Below are 17247 nucleotides of genomic sequence, written 5' to 3'. Positions count from 1 at the left end.
GTGTGGTAGGTATGTTGGAGGGACCCCAAGGAGTCCAAGTGGGCCTGGGATACAGCAGTGGGTTGGACAAGAAGCGGGTGATGGTGACTGAAAGGGGATAGACAGGTTGTGTGGGCTCTGCAGGTTACTGTAAAGGTTTTGGAAGACAGACATAAAATGACTTGGTTTTTATCAGGACCTCTCTGGCTGCTACGTTGAGAGTAGGCTGGAATGGAAGCTGGGAGAACGGCGAGAAAGCTACTGCAGTAGTCCAGGTGGGAAAGGATGGGAGCAGAGCATAAGGTGGTTTTTTTATTCTACTCACACTCGAGACATTTAACACTGATTCAACAGTATTATCTAATATAGAGTCTATATTACACACACCCCCCTTCCTGCCGTCCGTTTTACATTAAAGAAAAAAAAAAATCTTGATCCAATCAAGGCTCACCTACTGCCATTTGGTTTTCACCTCTTCCGTGCTTTTTTAAGAGCCCAGGCAAGGTGTTTTGTAGCATGTCCCACATTCTGGATTTGCCTGGTTGTTTCTTCACAGTTAGGTTCAGGTCGGCTGTTTTTTTTTTGGCAAGGATACTACTACAGAGGTGGCTTTGTGCCATCCCCATTGCATCATATCAGGAGACAAGTAATGTCAGTTTGATCCATTACTGGTGAAGCTAAGTGATAGTGTTTGGTGATTAGATCTCTCGGTTGAGATGGTGTCTGCCAGATCTGTCCACTGCAAAGCAAGCTATTCCGTGGGATACTTGGGGGCTGAATATATAGTGAATATACTATCACCCAACAACCTTTCGCCCGGTGACTTTAGCATCTAATGAAGAGCCCGGTGGCTTCTGACCGTGTGCCTCAGTTTGCTCCTCTGAACAATGAGGATAACAGTGGTCTCGAAGGGATGCTTGTTTTGAGGATCAGTACTTGGCATACAATAAACGCTAGGTAAAGGTTAGATATTACTGGACGAAGGCAAGTGTGACAAGATTGAGGGCAGGGCTGAGGCTGCACTCCAACGCTCCGGAACCCGCCGCGGCTCCCAGGCGGCGAGCCGGGGACACCGGCCTGGGGGTCCTCACCGCCACGCCCTCGCGCCGCGCGAGCGCGGCCGGGCGGGGGCACCCAGCGCCCAGGCCGCGCAAGGCCCCCTGGGACCGGTAGTGCTGGGCGTGGCCTCGGGACTACATATCCCGGAGGCCCCCGCGCCGCTGCTCCAGCCGCTGCCGCCTCAGCCTCCACACAGCGACGGCGGCGGCCGCGGCGGCTGAGTCGGTGGCGGCGGCGGTGGCGGCGGCTGCGGGCTGAGCGGCGAGTTTCCGATTTAAAGCTGAGCTGCGAGGAAAATGGCGGCGGGCGGTGAGTGGAGATAAAGGAGGAGCGGCGGCGGGCGAGGGGGTGGAGTGCGAGGCGAGGGTGAAGAGGGCGAGTCCCCGGGGTGCCGCGAGCCGGCGGCTTTGCGGCTCCGCGGCGGCGCTGAGGGGCGCGCCGAGCGGGGGGCGCGCTGAGATAGTTTTGGGGTGTCGGGGCCGCGCCGCTTCCCCGCAGCCCGGGGCGGCCCCGCGGCCGGAGGAGGGGAGCTGAGGTGGGGCGGCAGCCGGCTTGGGAGTCGGAGGGGGTCCCCGCGCGGAGGGGTCACCCCGAGGAGTTTCGGGGGGGGGACCGCGGGGGCCCACTTTTCCCCTCCTGTCCCTGAAGTTTTGTCTTTCCCCAGCCCTTGGGGCTGCTTTAGAAAGCTCCCCGCGTCCGCCTCCCGCTGCCTCGGCTCCTTCGCAGTTATTCGGAAGAATTAGGGGGCGGGGGCAGCGGCGCAGACCCCACGACCCCCACCCCAGCCTCCAAGTCGCACCCAGAATCGGGTTGCGTTTTGTTGCTGTGTTTCCTCCCGCACCGGGGCATTTTTAATCTTTGAACTCGAATGATCTGCGGAATTGCATTTTGGGCACGGGGAGGTTCTCCGCAGTTTTCTCGTTAAAAAGGCATTTTGCTACCTCCGGTGTGAAGGTTGGGAAATGGCAAGTGGGAAGTTGGTAGATCAAATTTGGGGTTTGGCTGTCTTCGTCAGGACTGTTTTTTCTCCCCCCCCTCCCCCCCCCGTCCCCATCTCGAATCTTACGTACGTTGATGGAGTTTGTAATGATTTAAATTGTCTTGCACATGCCTTTAAAAAAAAAAAAATGGATGATCCATGAGTCGTTGGGAGGCTTAGTTGCTCCCAGTTTGAGGGCACTCGGGGTGGAAAAGTTAACCAAAAGGGCAGTGGTGAGAGCGAGAAAGCATCGTCTCAAAATCTCATAAAACAGGAGGAGTTTGGGATTCCAAAATGGAATGACACGAAAGGCATGAAATTGTCCCGAAGTCGAAACTCACCCCCCCCAGCCCCCCGCCCCCCGCCCCGTCTCGAATGCGAAGACTTCCTTTTTTGCAGTTTTTGAGCAGCGCTTCAAAGCCAACCTGTTTTTGTTATTAAGCCTGTACCGTAAAGAAACCGGAAGGCGAGTACCAGCTGTCTCGCTGCAGTGGTTTTTTAAATGGAGTTGAATGAGATGAGCGAGTGGGAGCGGTGTTGAGTGAGATTGCTGGATCTCCTGATTTAAATGCCCAGCCTCGGACCCACCTAACTGGTCCCTGGCTGCAAGAAAGCTTCAGTATATTTGTTGCAGCAGGTTGTAGAGAGGATGATGGAAAAAACAAAACAAACCAAACCAAACCCCAAACGTGGGTCTTGTGAATGCCGCATACACTGAAACGTGAAATGGAAATCTGGAAGTTCGTGAAATACTTGTTCTTGAGAAAAATTTGAATTACTGCTCTGTTTAGAATAGGTTATACCAGATACGATACCCAACTGGAAAAAGGTACACAAGCGTTGAAAAATGAGTCTCTCCTGTGAACCCTCCAATTCCGGCTCCTCGGAGGCAGTGGCTGTTGCCGGTTTCTGGAGTATCCTTGGTCTTTGGAATAATTATTTTAAGATTTTTATTTGAAACATAACCCTTGCTGGGTACCAAAGGCAGGAAGATAAGATGAACAGAAGAAAGGGAGAATGTGGCGGGAATATTTTCTTTTCACTGTCTTGAACAAATGTTGATAGCTGTTAGAAAAAGCTTCTGAACTTACCTCTGATGTTGCCTTATGCACTGACACCCTTAAAGAAGTAACAATCTGTGGGGCTTGAGGATGAAGAACGGCTGCCAGGGTGCATTGTTTGTACGTAAGATGAAGCCTCTGTTTGTAACATGTAAAATGATATTGAACACTATAGCTCCTGTCACTGGAGGTTGCTTCAGGTTCTGCATTTAAATGAGCAGTAATCTAGGTTGCCTGTGATCCTAAATTATAGTGGTATTTTATATATTGATAGAAGTGACTTAATTGTCCAATCAGCGTTAAAAAAGAGGCATATGCCAGCTTCTAGTTTATAGATCTACATTTTGAACATGACTGTAGAATAAGTGGGTTGCTATGATGTTTCTAGAGCGGTTGCAGGAAATATTTCTACCATAAAATATTCCTTACCTACAGAGACTTCGAGAATGCAAACACAACCCCAGCATAATTAACAGGATTTCTATTTTTGTAAGTTCTAGAATGCTGGTTTTAAATTTACCAACACTACAGTTCATTAAAGAAATTCAGTAATACTAGAGTTTAGACGGTTAGGGATTGCATTAAATAATTTCACTATATTTTGACATTGAGTAAACTGTGCATCCCCTCCCCCCTCCCCCCCATAAGAGTTATTTTTTATATCAGGGATATATTCTTAATCCCTGTATAAGAATTGTTTCTCTAAATTGCCCCTCACTCCCTAGACAAACAAATTAGAATTCATTCAGTAAGGAGTGTACTGCAGGACCCTGGATCCTTTTTCTGGGAGATGTGAAATGAATAGTTTTTGAAATGGTTACTTACTAAAGCCTTCTTGACTGGTGTTTTGAAATAAACTTCAGGGACATATTAAAGATGAGGGTTTTTTTTTTTTTTAATTCTTTTGTGTATTAACTGATTCTAGAATCTTTTAAAGACGAGTATGTTTTTTGAGAAGTCTTTAAACAAATAATTTAAAAATAATTCAGACAATAAGGTAAGGTATAAACCCAAATTGGTGTTAAAATAAATGGCTTTAGGGTTTCTTTTTCAGTTTTTTAGAATATATAATTTCAAGCCATGGCCTGAGGATGTAGACTACTTTCAAAAACTTGATTTTTGTAAGTTTAGAATGAGTATAGCCTCCAGTGGCTGTTTGTCTACAATGGAAAGGGACCACAATTTAATGCAGTTGTTACTTTAATGTTACCTAGGACTAGAAGGAGTTGTTGATCATGTGGAAGAGTTTCTCATGTAGTTTCTCATAGGTTAAACCAGAGAGTACCTGTCCCAGTTTGGTTTGAACTTATTATATACCCTGTAGTGTAAAATATTCTGTTTTTGTTTTTTCATTATCGAGTGTTTAAAGCTCTGGGAGCAGAAAATTAGTATTGGAAATGTATCTTAACTTTTCTTCTTTCTCATAGTTCAACAGATTAAAGAAATAGGTAACTGCATGTTAGTTTAGATCCACAGGGATAGTATGGAGATTGAATGCTGCAGTAAAATGTAGGCATTTTCTTCCATTTTATTGAGTGCTTTTTGGGGGTGGGGGAGGGGATCACAAAATGAACATTTCTCAGTAAAAGTGGAGGAGGGGCTGTATTGTAATGAGGCTTATTCCTTCTTTTTGTTAGTGTTTGCTGCGTAAATTCATTTAGCTCATTGGTTTTCTGATAGAGTTTCTGGGAGATTATTTTGGGTTAAGGGTGCAGTTTATCCAGAGTCTAACCTTATTTCCACTCCTAACAAATGACGGAATTGACTTGAATTTAATCGCCGTTCCCTTTCCTACCTTCTGGTGGGGAGTTAAATGAACAGGAAAATGGCCAGAAGATACACAGCAGGAGTTGAAAGGAAGACCTGCACTGTCTAGGAGGCTGATTTATCCACAAACTGGATAATCTTCTTAGACTACATACTGCAGTTCCCAACTTTGTCAGCATTAACTCAGTTTGGTAGGTTCTGCTGGCCTAGGTCAATTTACAGGGGGGGCAGTAATAAAGGTTTATTTAACTGTAATAAATTTTGTGGCCTAGAGGCAAAGGAAAGAAGTCTGACCTATCTGGCAAATGGGCTTTACCTATTTCAAAGAATATTTTAAGAGCAAATGTACTAGTCTTTTCTGTTAGTATTTTTTCCTGTTTTTCATTATGAACGTCTGTGTCCTATTTTTTCTTTTCCATTGATATTTTTTACCGATATGTTCGGGGAAAGAATGACTTTTTTTTTTTTTTTTTGAGTGTAAAAAAATTTTTTTTGTATGCTGTCCACCTATGAAGGTATTCTGAAATGTTTAATTTCTTTGATTAGAGGTTAAGAGGGTTCTGAAGTTTCAGTTTTTGGAAACTAGGCTGATTAGATTACTAAATTTAACTCTTTATCATCCATGTAAGGATGAAAAGGGAATATTGGCATGGGTACCACATAGTAATGGATAATCTACTGCTCCCTGGGGCTTTGCTTTTGGTAGCTATAGCAGCTGAGTGGGAGTAGTAGATGGATAGATGGGAAAAGACTGCAGAACTCAGCATAATCCTCAATTAGGATAAGCCTCATGGTTAATTGAATGTTGAGTGCACAGGTTAAATCCCATTATAACAAACTCCAGGGGACTAGCTAAATTATTTTGTTGTACTGGGATTGAACTTTTTTGAATATTGTTTGAAATAAATTAGTCTTTTTGTTTTTGTTAGAGGTGTTAGAAAAATTTTTATGTATTGTAACAATTTGAGAAGTTGTTACTCATGAACCAATGTGTCCAAGGTTTAATTTTAATGCTTTTGCCTTTAAAAAGGAAATAACTCATGTTGAACGGGGCATATACTTTATCCCCCCCGCCCCCCCATGCTCCCACATCTAGGTCTGTGTCTAGAGTAGCTCCATTGGTTTATTTCAACAACCAAATACATTTATAGGTACTGCTGCCACCATTAAAGTGTGGTCAGAGGAAATGGGAAATTCCCCATGTTTCCAGGTGACTGCTGCTGGTAATTTTTTCTTCCCTTGATAACTTTTTAAAATAAATGAATATACTTCACTCTTGTGAACTTTACTTTTTTGGTAATAATTAAGGTAGCCCTTTTCCACTGATCCCAGTGTAGTTGGTGACAGAGATCTATATGGTTTTAAAAAAAAGTGATGGTAGTATTGTAGTTATAAATGTGGAATTTTTCAGAAACAGGATTAGTATACATATGAGAAAAATTAGTATTATGCTTGGCCAGAAATACACTTTTTTTTTTTTCCCCTGTCTTGTATTTTCAGATTGGTGTTTGAGGAACTTCAGGTGTTTATATCCCACCTTCATATCTAAGGCTAGCGTTTTTAGTTTGCTTAGAGTGTTGATTGGGTGCAGCAAGACATTTTTGAAGTCATTCTTTTAAATAGATGTTCCATGAAGGAGGGAAAATCTGAAAGAGGGAATTTCAAAGCAACCCAAGCAGTGTTTTGAAAGTTCTCGAGTCAAGAATAATGACTGGCCAGTAGGCAGGAAGCCTGCAGTTGTATTGTGGTATTGTGCCTCCAGCTTACGCATTTGAGAACTTGAGTACAAAAGAGGAGAAAGCGTGGGGAGGGGAAGAAAGAGTTTTAACAACAACAAAAAGAGGGGGGTGGGGGAGGCTTTTAGAGTAAATACTCTTTGCTTTTCTGTTTAAGTGAAATCTAAAACCAAATTATTTTTACTTTGAGAGGAAATGTTTGTTTATCATAATCTAAATGGCCTAAACTGACATTTTTATACATGGGAGTTAATTGTTACTGGTGGAAAGAGCAGCATGATCATACACTCAGTTTTAAAACAACTTTAATAAAAAAAAAAAAAATCTCAGGGAATCTGGCTGATTCAGTGGGAAGAGCATGCTTGATCTCCAGTTCATGAGTTCGAGGCCCACGTTGGGTGTGGAGATGACTAAAAAATAAATAAACCTGAAAAAAATCTACACACGAAAACTTTTGGATATTCCCCCCTTTTGTTACCTAATCAATATCATTTGTTGGCCTGTTACTTTGAAAATGATACTTGTGAAGAAGAGTTGAGAATAATTTGCAAGCTAGTATTGTAAGCTTCATGCAAATCAATCTCAAGACAGTCCTTAAAATTTATAAAACAAAGGGGGTGGAATATGTGATCTCCAAAGTTCATTATATTGGAGAATTCTATAAACTTAAAGCATTGTATAGATATGTAGAATGGTCTTATATTTAAATTTTGTTGGTCAAACATTAAATGGGTTAAGCTCTTTATATCAGATAATGGTAACCTTTCAGTGCTGACTCATGAGTTGGGAGATAGGATGATTTTTGAGCTCCTGACTTCATAGTAGGGGCTACAAGCTGCAAAGTGTGTGCTGGCACATATGTGTCTGGGGAAGGGGGAGGGGGAGAGAATTTTCAACCCCCTCCTTCTCTTGTAAGAAAATGAAGTCATATTTTTCTTTACTCTCAGTAAAGCTGTCATCAGTGGAATGGATTATTGAATTTAAGTCACTCTGTAGAGTAGCTATATCAGCTTGATTTTGTTTCCAGATTGAAATTTGGCAACTTTATTTGAAAATGTTTTAAGGATTACCCAGTATTCTTTTCACCAAATTGTGTCTTTAGTCTAAACACCCTCTGCTCCATCCAAGCTCATCTCTTTTCCTCTTTTACCTGTCTGGTGGTGGTTGTGTTTTTATAAGACTTTCATCCCAGTGAACACAGTTGGCCCCATTGCTGTCAGAGCAAGTCCTTGGCTGCATCCAGGAAAATCTAACTTCGCCAGTGAGAAAAATAACTCCACACATACGTTGCATCCATTGGAGTGCCAGTTGTATATTCTTCATATAATAAGACAGGACTATCACTGTATTAAGATTTAAGAATAATCTCACCAGGCATCAATACAGTGAGTTCAGGAAGCTACTTTCAAAGCACACAGCCACATCTAGTCTCATTTAAGTAAATTTCCCAGACCACCACAACTGAAAATACAGTTCTAGAATATGGTAGAAGCCTTAGGTGTAGGGAAACCAAGTTAGGTGAGCCTGGAATTGTGAACTTGTCTAATAAACTCCACTTTTCTGTTTCTTTGTTTAAAGTATGAAATACCTCCCACATGTTAATTCTTTTTTTAAGTTTTATTAATTTTGAGGGAGAGTGTGAGTGCGTGCACGAGTGGGGGAGGGGCAGAGAGAGGAAGAGAGAATCCTCAGAGATTGAGGTGGGGGGGGGGGAGATCGTGACCTGAGCCCTGAGCCAAAATCAAGAGATGCTTAACTGACTGAGCCACCCAGGCAAGCCTCCCACATGTTACTTTTTAAACTGACTTTTCATACCAGCATTCAGCATTCTCTTAGCTATGAGGCCCCAAGCTTTAATCATCTTTAATTTGCTACTGTTTGGCGGTTGCCCACTCCCCCATACACACATACTTAACCAGTGTTTATTAAGCTTGTAGTGTTGAAGGCACTGTGAGAGTTAATAAGGTTTTGACCTCCAAGTGCACACAATCAATCAGGTATTCACATCACTTCAGTATGAGGCAATTTATTTTGCTTATAAAGATCAAGAAGAAGTTCAGAGGAGGAAAGGACTACTTCTGACCAGGTGATGAGAATGCAAGACTTTGAAGAATGAGTGAGATTTTAATATGGAGACAACAGTTTCTGTTGGTGAGAAATCATTAGCAAGAGCTCAGAGGTAAGGCATTTTAAGACTTGGTCATTTAAATACTCAAATGTTAGTGGATTTGAGTAAACTGGTTTTGTTTTTGCAGAATCCTATTGATATATTTCTCTTACATATATTTTCATTACAATTTCTAAAACTCTAGTTCAGGCTCTTTATTTCTAGATATTTGTAATAGTTTTCAAAGTAGTCCCTATTCTTTCCCTAAGTCCTCTCTGTACTTCTTAAACATCATTTTGATTACATTTTTTGCTTAAAAATTTGCAACGTACAATCGAAATTCCTTAACCTAATATTCAGTTTTTAATCATCGTCTTTTTAAAATCAATCTTTCCCATTTTTGTTGCCTCTTGAGTCATGCTGCTGCTTTCTGACTCTTCTCCCTTGCTATCTAACCTAGCCATTAAGGTCTAGTTCAGATCCTGTCTCATTTAAGTAAATTTCCCAGACCACCACAACTGAAAATACAGTTCTTATTTTCTGATATGAATCTTAATTATCTCTTCACATGCATAGGAGTCTGCATTTATTGATTGATAGGGCAGATTCAATCAGATGGCCTATTTTTGAAGTGGGCACCATTTTTTTTTTTTAATAAGCTTCTAAAGTCATCTATTATTTTTTCGATTATATTCATTTTAGGTGTCCCCTCCCCCAATGCTTGGCATTTGGATATGAAAGTTTCTAAAGTTCTAACTCTCAGGTCAGCTTTTCTATCTGGAAATTGAGATAAAATTAGAGTCTTAGTCCTAAGGACCTATGTCTTCCTTACAGAGTTGTCCCAGATTAATCCTGTCCGGGCCTTAGGATTCATACTTCCCAGATGTCCTAAGACTGGACCGTCCTTCTGTGAGTTGTTCAAATGTTTTTATTCAGTACCACGGTTCTTCAAAGAATTATGCTAAGCATTGTAGGCATTAAAATCCCTTTGTGATCTAGGAGTTTATAATCTAGTTGAGAAATAAGTATAACTGAAAAAACATAGTTGCAACAACATAAATAAGTGGTTCAGAAGTTCAGAGGAAGAAAAGGTCATTTTCAACTAGAATTGTTAGGGAAAACTTCTTGGAGGAGATGGAGTAGATCAAAACGGAATTAATTGCTGTTTCTGATCTCTCTTTCCCACATCTTTTAATATGTAGTGTTTAGTACAATAAAAAAATTGTGTGTATATATATATATATATATATACACACTATTTTAAACTAAAAGGGCATAAACATGGTAGAGTTTAAACATTACAAAAAGGTGTGTGTGTGTGTGTGTGTGTGTGTGTGTGTGTGTATACACATATCTTGAAAAAGTAAGGATCATGGTCCCCCACGTCTTTGGTTTTTGTAGCTACTCTCCTTCCCAAAGGCAACTGCTATTAGAGGATATTCTGTGTAGATAGTTATGGATGTCTCTCCATTTTGTGTGTGTGTGTGTGTGTGTGTGTGTGTGTGTGTGTGTGTGTGTGTATTTATTTATTTATTTATTTGAGAGAGAGAGAGAGAGAGAGAGAGAGAGAGAAACAGTGTGAGCAGGGGAGGGGCAGAGAGAGAAAGATACAGAATCTGAAGCAGGCCCCAGGCTCTGAGCTGTCAGCACAGAGCCTGATGTGGGGCTCAAACCCAGGAACTGAGACACCCCTATCTTTTTTTTTTTTTTTTAAATAATCTCTACTCCCAATGTGGGGTTCTAACTCATGACCCTGAGATCTAGAGTCACATGCTGCACTGACTGAGTCAGCCAGGTGCACTTCTTATTTATCTTTCTTTTTGGTATTTATCTGTCTGTCTGCCTGTGTGTGTATGTATGTATTTAATTAAAAGTAGGCTCCGCATACAACATGGGGCTTGAACTCACGAGCCTGAGATCGAGTCGCATGCTCAACCAACTGAGCCAGCCAGGTTCCCCCTCTTATTTATCTTTTAAAAACTTATCCCATCCCAAGTCGCTTGACTGCTTGAAGGCATGAAATCTGTTGTTCATTGTCTAAGATTATGAAACTAAACTCCTTCCCATGGAGTTCCCAAAGCCTTTCATAATCTGATTCTAATCTACATTTCCAGCATCATCTTATTTCTATGTGTCTTATACTTTAGCTGCTATTAAGTTTCTCTTGTTCTGCCTTCCCTGGTCTTACCCTACTAAAAATTATCTCTCCTGTGTTCTGATTCATATTCTTAGGTATTAAAGCTAAAAGCTAGCATTTATCCAAGCTAATATGCCTGGACAGTTTTGGGTGTTTAATGTCCATTATCTCATTTAACTGTCTTTTGTACTGCAGAGCTGTTTTTTTCCCTTCCACTGAAGTCTTATACAAAACCCTATTCGAAATAGAAAATGCGATTTTATTAAAACTTATTTTCTAAGTTGAAATTTAAACTGTTTGCTGGTTGTAAAGGCAGTGAAAATGAAATTGCTGTGATGAATATAAAATTTGAAATTGGGTTCTTAACAACTATTACGGATCTAAATCCACCTCTGCTTCTAGTTTATTTCTGTATTATGAAAATCCCAACTCATACAGAGATATAGTTGTAAATGGTGTCAGTTCAAAAATATTTTTTGATATATGTAACAGGTGCACATGGGACAAATTCAAAAGGGACAAGAGGGTATGTATACAGTGCAAAGTAAGGCATCCTTCCTCAGGCGTTTCCCAGCCACCTCCCTATCCCCTGCTCAGAGTTCTTGTTAACTGTAGAGTCATTGTTAACTCTAGATACATACATAAATGCATATGCTTAAAAGCTTTTAAGTTCAGTGAATTTCTCCTACATTTTTGGGTAAAGTATAATAAAGTGTAGCATACATTCAGGAAAATGCATAAGTACAGGCCTATAAATTTTCATAAAACAAACACACTTCTGTAATTGGCACTCAGGAGCCCTCTTCTGGATTGTGTATATTTTTTAAATGATCTTGGGGAGAGGTTTCAGGTCTGTATTTATAACTACTAAGTTCTTTCTAATGGTTACACAGCATTCCGCTGTGTAGTGGATATATCATAATTTATCCAGTTTTATATTATTACAAACAGCTGTAAGTGAATATCCTCATACGTATTTCTTTGTCCCATGTTTTGTTGTAAAGCCTATAAAAATTTCTGGCAGTAGAATGCTAGAGTATTAAAGGGTATGACTTTAAGTTTTACAGGTATTGCAAGTGGCTTCCTGTTGTAGAGGTTGTAGCAAGTGCTGTATGGAAGTGCTTGTTTTCCCTATCTCGTGTGTTTCTTTTAATGCTTTTATGCTTTCCTTTTCTTTTTTTTTTTTTTTTAATTTTTTTAACGTTTATTCATTTTTTGAGACAGAGAGAGACAGAGCATGAACGGGGGAGGGTCAGAGAGAGGGAGACACAGAATCTGAAACAGGCTCCAGGCTCTGAGCTGTCAGCACAGAGCCCGACGCGGGGCTCGAACTCACGGACCGCGAGATCATGACCTGAGCCGAAGTCGGCCGCTTAACCGACTGAGCCACCCAGGCGCCCCTGCTTTCCTTTTCTTTTATAACAAAAATCAAATGTAAAAATTAAAAACATGTAAAATAGAAAAATGTCAGGATATCAAACTGTTAGCATAGTTTAATGAGGTGGTAAACTACAATATGTTGTAACTATATATTCTGTTTAATGTGTTTAAGGATGTTTGAAATGTAAATGTACCTATTTAACATTTGTGGGTGTGTGTTATAATTTTTTATAAATTAAAAAAATTTTTTTTAATGTTTATTTATTTTTGAGAGAGAGAAAGAGACAGAGAGTGTGAGCAGGGCAGAAGCAGAGAGAGAGGGAGACCCAGAATGGGAAGCAGGCTCTAGGCTCTGAGCTGTCAGCACAGAGCCTGATGCGGGGCTCAAACTTGTGAACTGTGAGATTGTGACCTGAGCCGAAGTCAGACGCTTAACTGACTGAGCCACTCAGGTAACTCTGTTTTTTTGTTAAAATTTTTTAGTGTTTAGGGGCGCCTGGGTGGCGCAGTCGGTTAAGCGTCCGACTTCAGCCAGGTCACGATCTCGCGGTCCGTGAGTTCGAGCCCCGCGTCAGGCTCTGGGCTGACAGCTCAGAGCCTGGAGCCTGTTTCCGATTCTGTGTCTCCCTCTCTCTGACCCTCCCCCGTTCATGCTCTGTCTCTCTCTGTCCCAAAAATAAATAAACGTTGAAAAAAAAAATTAAAAAAAAATTTTTTTTAGTGTTTATTGTTGAGAAAGAGACAGAGAGAGAGAGAGACAGAGTGTGAGCGGGAGCAGGGGAGGAGCAGAGAGAGACACACACACACACACACACACACACAGAATCCGAAGCAGGCTCCAGGCTCTGAGCTGTCAGCACAGAGCCTGACATGGGGCTCGAATTCACAGATTATGAATTCATGACCTGAGCCTAAATCTGACATTTAACCGACTGAGCTACCCAGGCGCCTCTGGGTATGCTTTTTTTTTCTTTAATTTGTAGAAATCTATTTTGAGGTATAATTTACTTACACTAAAATTGAACCATTTTAAGCGTGTTTTTTTTTTTTTTAATTTTTTTTTTCAACGTTTTTTATTTATTTTTGGGACAGAGAGAGACAGAGCATGAACGGGGGAGGGGCAGAGAGAGAGGGAGACACAGAATGGGAAGCAGGCTCCAGGCTCTGAGCCATCAGCCCAGAGCCCGACGCAGGGCACGAACCCACGGACCGCGAGATCGTGACCTGGCTGAAGTCGGACGCTTAACCAACTGCGCCACCCAGGCGCCCCGCGTGTTGTTTGTTTTGACACATGTAAACTGTTGTGTTACTACCAACCACAATCAAGGTACAGAACATTTCCATCACCCTAGAAAGTAGTATCTTGTCCATTTGTATTTAGTCCTTTTCTAGGTTTTGGAGTATTCAGTGAACCATTGTTTGGCCTTCTGTCACTATAGGTTACTTTTTTCTTTTTTTACCTTTATTGAGGTATAATTGACATTCAGATAATTACATATGTTTAAAGTGTATAATTTGAGTTTTGACCTAGAGGTCAACCTGTGAATCTGTCACCACAGTTACAGTAATGGAAATATCTGTTAGCTCTAGTGGACATATCCCTGTATCTCTTTATAATCTATCCCTTCCCATCTTCAGGTGATTGCTGATCAGCCTTAAGTCACTGAAGATTAGTTTACCTTTTTGGGAATTTATATAAATGGAATTCTTTGCTGTGTACTTTTTTTCCCCCTTTCGTTGTCAGATGATCCTTTACTGAAATATTTCCCTTTGTAGTTTTTTTTTTTTAAGTTTATTTATTTATTTTGAGAGAGAGAGAAAGAGTGCATGCCTGTAAGTGGGTGAGGTGCAGAGAGGGACGGAGGGAGAGAATTCTAAGCAGGCTCTGTGCTGACGGCACTCGGGGCTCCATCCCAGGAACTATGAGATTGTGACCTGAGCCGAAATCAAGAGTCAGACGCCCAACTGACTGAGCCACCTGGACGCCTCTTCCTTTGTAGTTCTTAACTAGCTGGGCATTCCACTGCTCCACTATTGATGTCATCTATGATGCCATGAGGGTGGTGACCATTAACATTGCAGCCCATAGACTGGCTTAGTCCCCAGGATCTCTTTAATGGTTCTAGGGAGTTTCTGTGGCTAAAGATCTGTGCCTCATCTGTCAGGCAGTGTTGATAGTCTCATCAAAAGTGATTCCTGCTGTGCTTAACAGGGAATAGGCCATTCACTGTTTTTCTACTTTTTTCTGTCTCTTGGCAATTCCTTGAGGGGTTTGATAGTCAGGGAAGAGGCGGAAGGTACCATTTCATTCTGGGCATGAATGGTCAGTTTCACCTAATCCTCATACCTTTCCAGTCACCATTTGTTTTTGTGGTGTCATTACCAACCTTTTTTGGGAGATGGGTCCAGAGGACTGATCTTGATCTCCGTTCAGACGAGGCACTGACTTCCTCACTGGTACACCTCAGGTATATGAATTTGATCTCATTAGGGTTGAACTTAGGCGACATGATGGAGGTGGCTGATGAACCTGGGTTTGGGATGACAGAAAACAGTTGCACCTTTGCCGCATCTGAGCGGAAAGTCAAAAGTACCATGTACTTTTTTTCAAGGGGAACTGGTTTCTTTCACTTAGTACTGTATAGTTATTTTGAGATTTGTGCATGTTGTTACATATATCAGTATATTTTTTAAAGGTTTTAAGTGGTCTCTACACCCAACGTGGGGCTCAAATTTAGAGCCCTGAGATCAAGAGTTTTATGCTCTACCGACTGAGTCAGCCAGCTAGCCCTCATATTATCAGTCGTTCTATTTTTTATTGCTTAGTACTATTGCCTTGCATTAGGTGTATCTCAGTTTATTTATTCATCTGTTGATGAACATTTGGGTTATGTTCAGTTTTTGGTTATTAAAAGTAGAGCTTCTATGACATTTTGTTTGCAAGGATTTGTGAGGACATACATAGGCTTTTATTTCTCTTGTAAATATGTAGGAATGGAATGGCTGAGTTATATACTAAGTGTATTTTTAACCTTTAAACTTTTTTAAAAAATGTTTTTGTAAAATTTATTTTTGACAGAGTCAAAGAGAGAGGGGTGATAGGATCTGAAGCAGGCTCTGTGCTAACATCAGAGAGCCTGATTTGGGGCTCAAACTCACGAACCATGAGATCATGACCTGAACTGAAGTCGGACACTTAACTGACTGAGCCACCCATGCATCCCAATGCTTCAAAATTTTAAGAAACTGCCACTTGTTTCTCAAAGCAGTTGTACCATCTTACATTTCTTCTAGCAGGGTATGATAGTTTTGGTTATTCTACAGTCTCATCAACACTTGGTATGGTCAGTCTTTTTATTTTTTAAGCTTTAAAAAAATTTTAAATTTTATTAAAATTTTTTTCGTTGTATTTATTTTATTAAAAAAATTTTTTTTTAAATGTTTATTTATTTTTGAGACACAGAGAGACACAGCATGAGCAGGGAAGGGGCAGAGAGAGAGGGAGACACAGAATCTGAAACAGGCTCCAGGCTCTGAGCTGTCAGCACAGATCCCGACGTGGGGCTCGAACTCACGAACTGAGATCATGACCTGAGCCGAAGTCGGACGCTTAACCGACTGAGCCACCCAGGCGCCCCTCGTTGTATTTATTTTAGACAGAGAGCACACATGAGTGGGGGAGAGGGGCAAAGGGAGAGAGAGAGAATCCCAGGCAGGCTCCACGCTCAGCACTGAGCCTGACCTCACAACCCTGGGATCATGACCCAAGCCAAAATCAAGAGCCGGGCGCTCAGCTAACTGAACCACCCAAGCGCCCCTGATTTTTTAATTTTTATTTTTAAGTAATCTCTACACCCAACATGGGACTCCAAGTCACAACCCCGAGATCAGGAGTCTCCTGCTGTACCTACCGAGCCAGCCAGGTACCCCAATATGGTCAGTCTTTTTAATGTTAGCCATTCTAGTGGGTATATTAGTGGTATCTCATTGTGGCTTCAATGTGAGTTTCCTTAATGACTCATGATGTTGAGCATATTTTCATGTACTTATTTAGGTGAAGTATCTGTTGATATTTTTTGCCCATTTTTAAGTTGAGTTATCATATGGAGGTGTAAGAGTTCTTTAGATACAGATCTTTTTTGGATATATGTTTTAGAAATGTTTAACTTGAGACTGGTCTGCTGTTTCATTTTCGTAACTGTTTTTGGAAGAGCAAAAGTTTTTAATGTTATTGGAATTCAACTTACTGATTTTTTTTTTTTAATGTGTGTGTTTTCTTTTATAGTCGATACCTCTCTGTTGCATTTAAGAAATCCTAGCCCAGCCGAAGGTCATTCATATTTTTTTCATACGCTTTCTAGAAGTTTTAAAGATTAAAAATTTTGTTTAAAATGTTTATTTTTGAGAGAGAGAGAAAGAGAGATGAGAGACACAGAGTGCGAGTGGGGGAGGGGCAGAGAGAGAGGGAGACATAGAATCTGAAGCAGGCTCCAGGGTCTCAGCTGTCAGCATAGAGCCCAGGGCTCGAACCGACAAACCATGAGATCATGACCTGAGCTGAAGTTGGATGCTTAACCGACTGAGCTACTCAGGCACCCCTTAAAGATTTTTTAAAATGTTTATTTGTTTATTTTATTTTTTAAAATATTTATTTATTTTTGAGAGACAAATACACAGTGGGGGGAGGGGCAGAGAGACAGAATCAGAAGCAGGCTTCAGGCTGTGAGCTGTCAGCACACAGTCCAACGTGGGGCTCGAACCCATGGACTGTGAGATCATGACCTGAGCTGAAGTTGGAAGCTCACCCAACTGAGCCACCCAGGCTCCCCTAATTGTTTGTTTATTTTTGAAAGAGAGACAGAGAGAGTGTGAGTGGGGTAGAGGCAGAGAGAAAGGGAGACAGAATCCCAAGCAGGCTCCTGACTCGGGTTCCAACCTGCAAGTTGTGAGATCATGGCCTGAACCAAAACCAAGACTTGGATGTGGATGCTTAACCCACTGAGCCACCTAGGTGCTCCCTAGAAGTTTTATGGTTTTAGCCC

General features: G+C 41.3%; 1 protein-coding gene across 12 annotated transcripts in view; it reads left to right on the top strand.

Moving 5' to 3' along the window:
• Window positions 1–1223: 1223 nt before the first annotated feature.
• Window positions 1224–17247, top strand: part of NCOA3 (nuclear receptor coactivator 3) — a 141023-nt gene continuing 124999 nt past the window's right edge. For all 12 annotated transcript variants that reach the window (XM_047068009.1, XM_047068017.1, XM_047068016.1 and 9 more), the window contains exon 1: window positions 1224–1347. The gene's annotated coding sequence lies outside the window, so the exon portion shown is untranslated. The remainder of the gene's footprint in view (window positions 1348–17247) is intronic.

Source organism: Lynx rufus, unplaced genomic scaffold, assembly GCF_022079265.1.
Source record: "Lynx rufus isolate CCGP_SWC_20201006 ecotype Redwood Valley unplaced genomic scaffold, mLynRuf1.p SCAF_8, whole genome shotgun sequence".
Classification (NCBI taxonomy): domain Eukaryota; kingdom Metazoa; phylum Chordata; class Mammalia; order Carnivora; family Felidae; genus Lynx; species Lynx rufus.
Note: the sequence above shows the minus strand (reverse complement) of the source record. Positions and strands in the feature narration are given on the sequence as shown.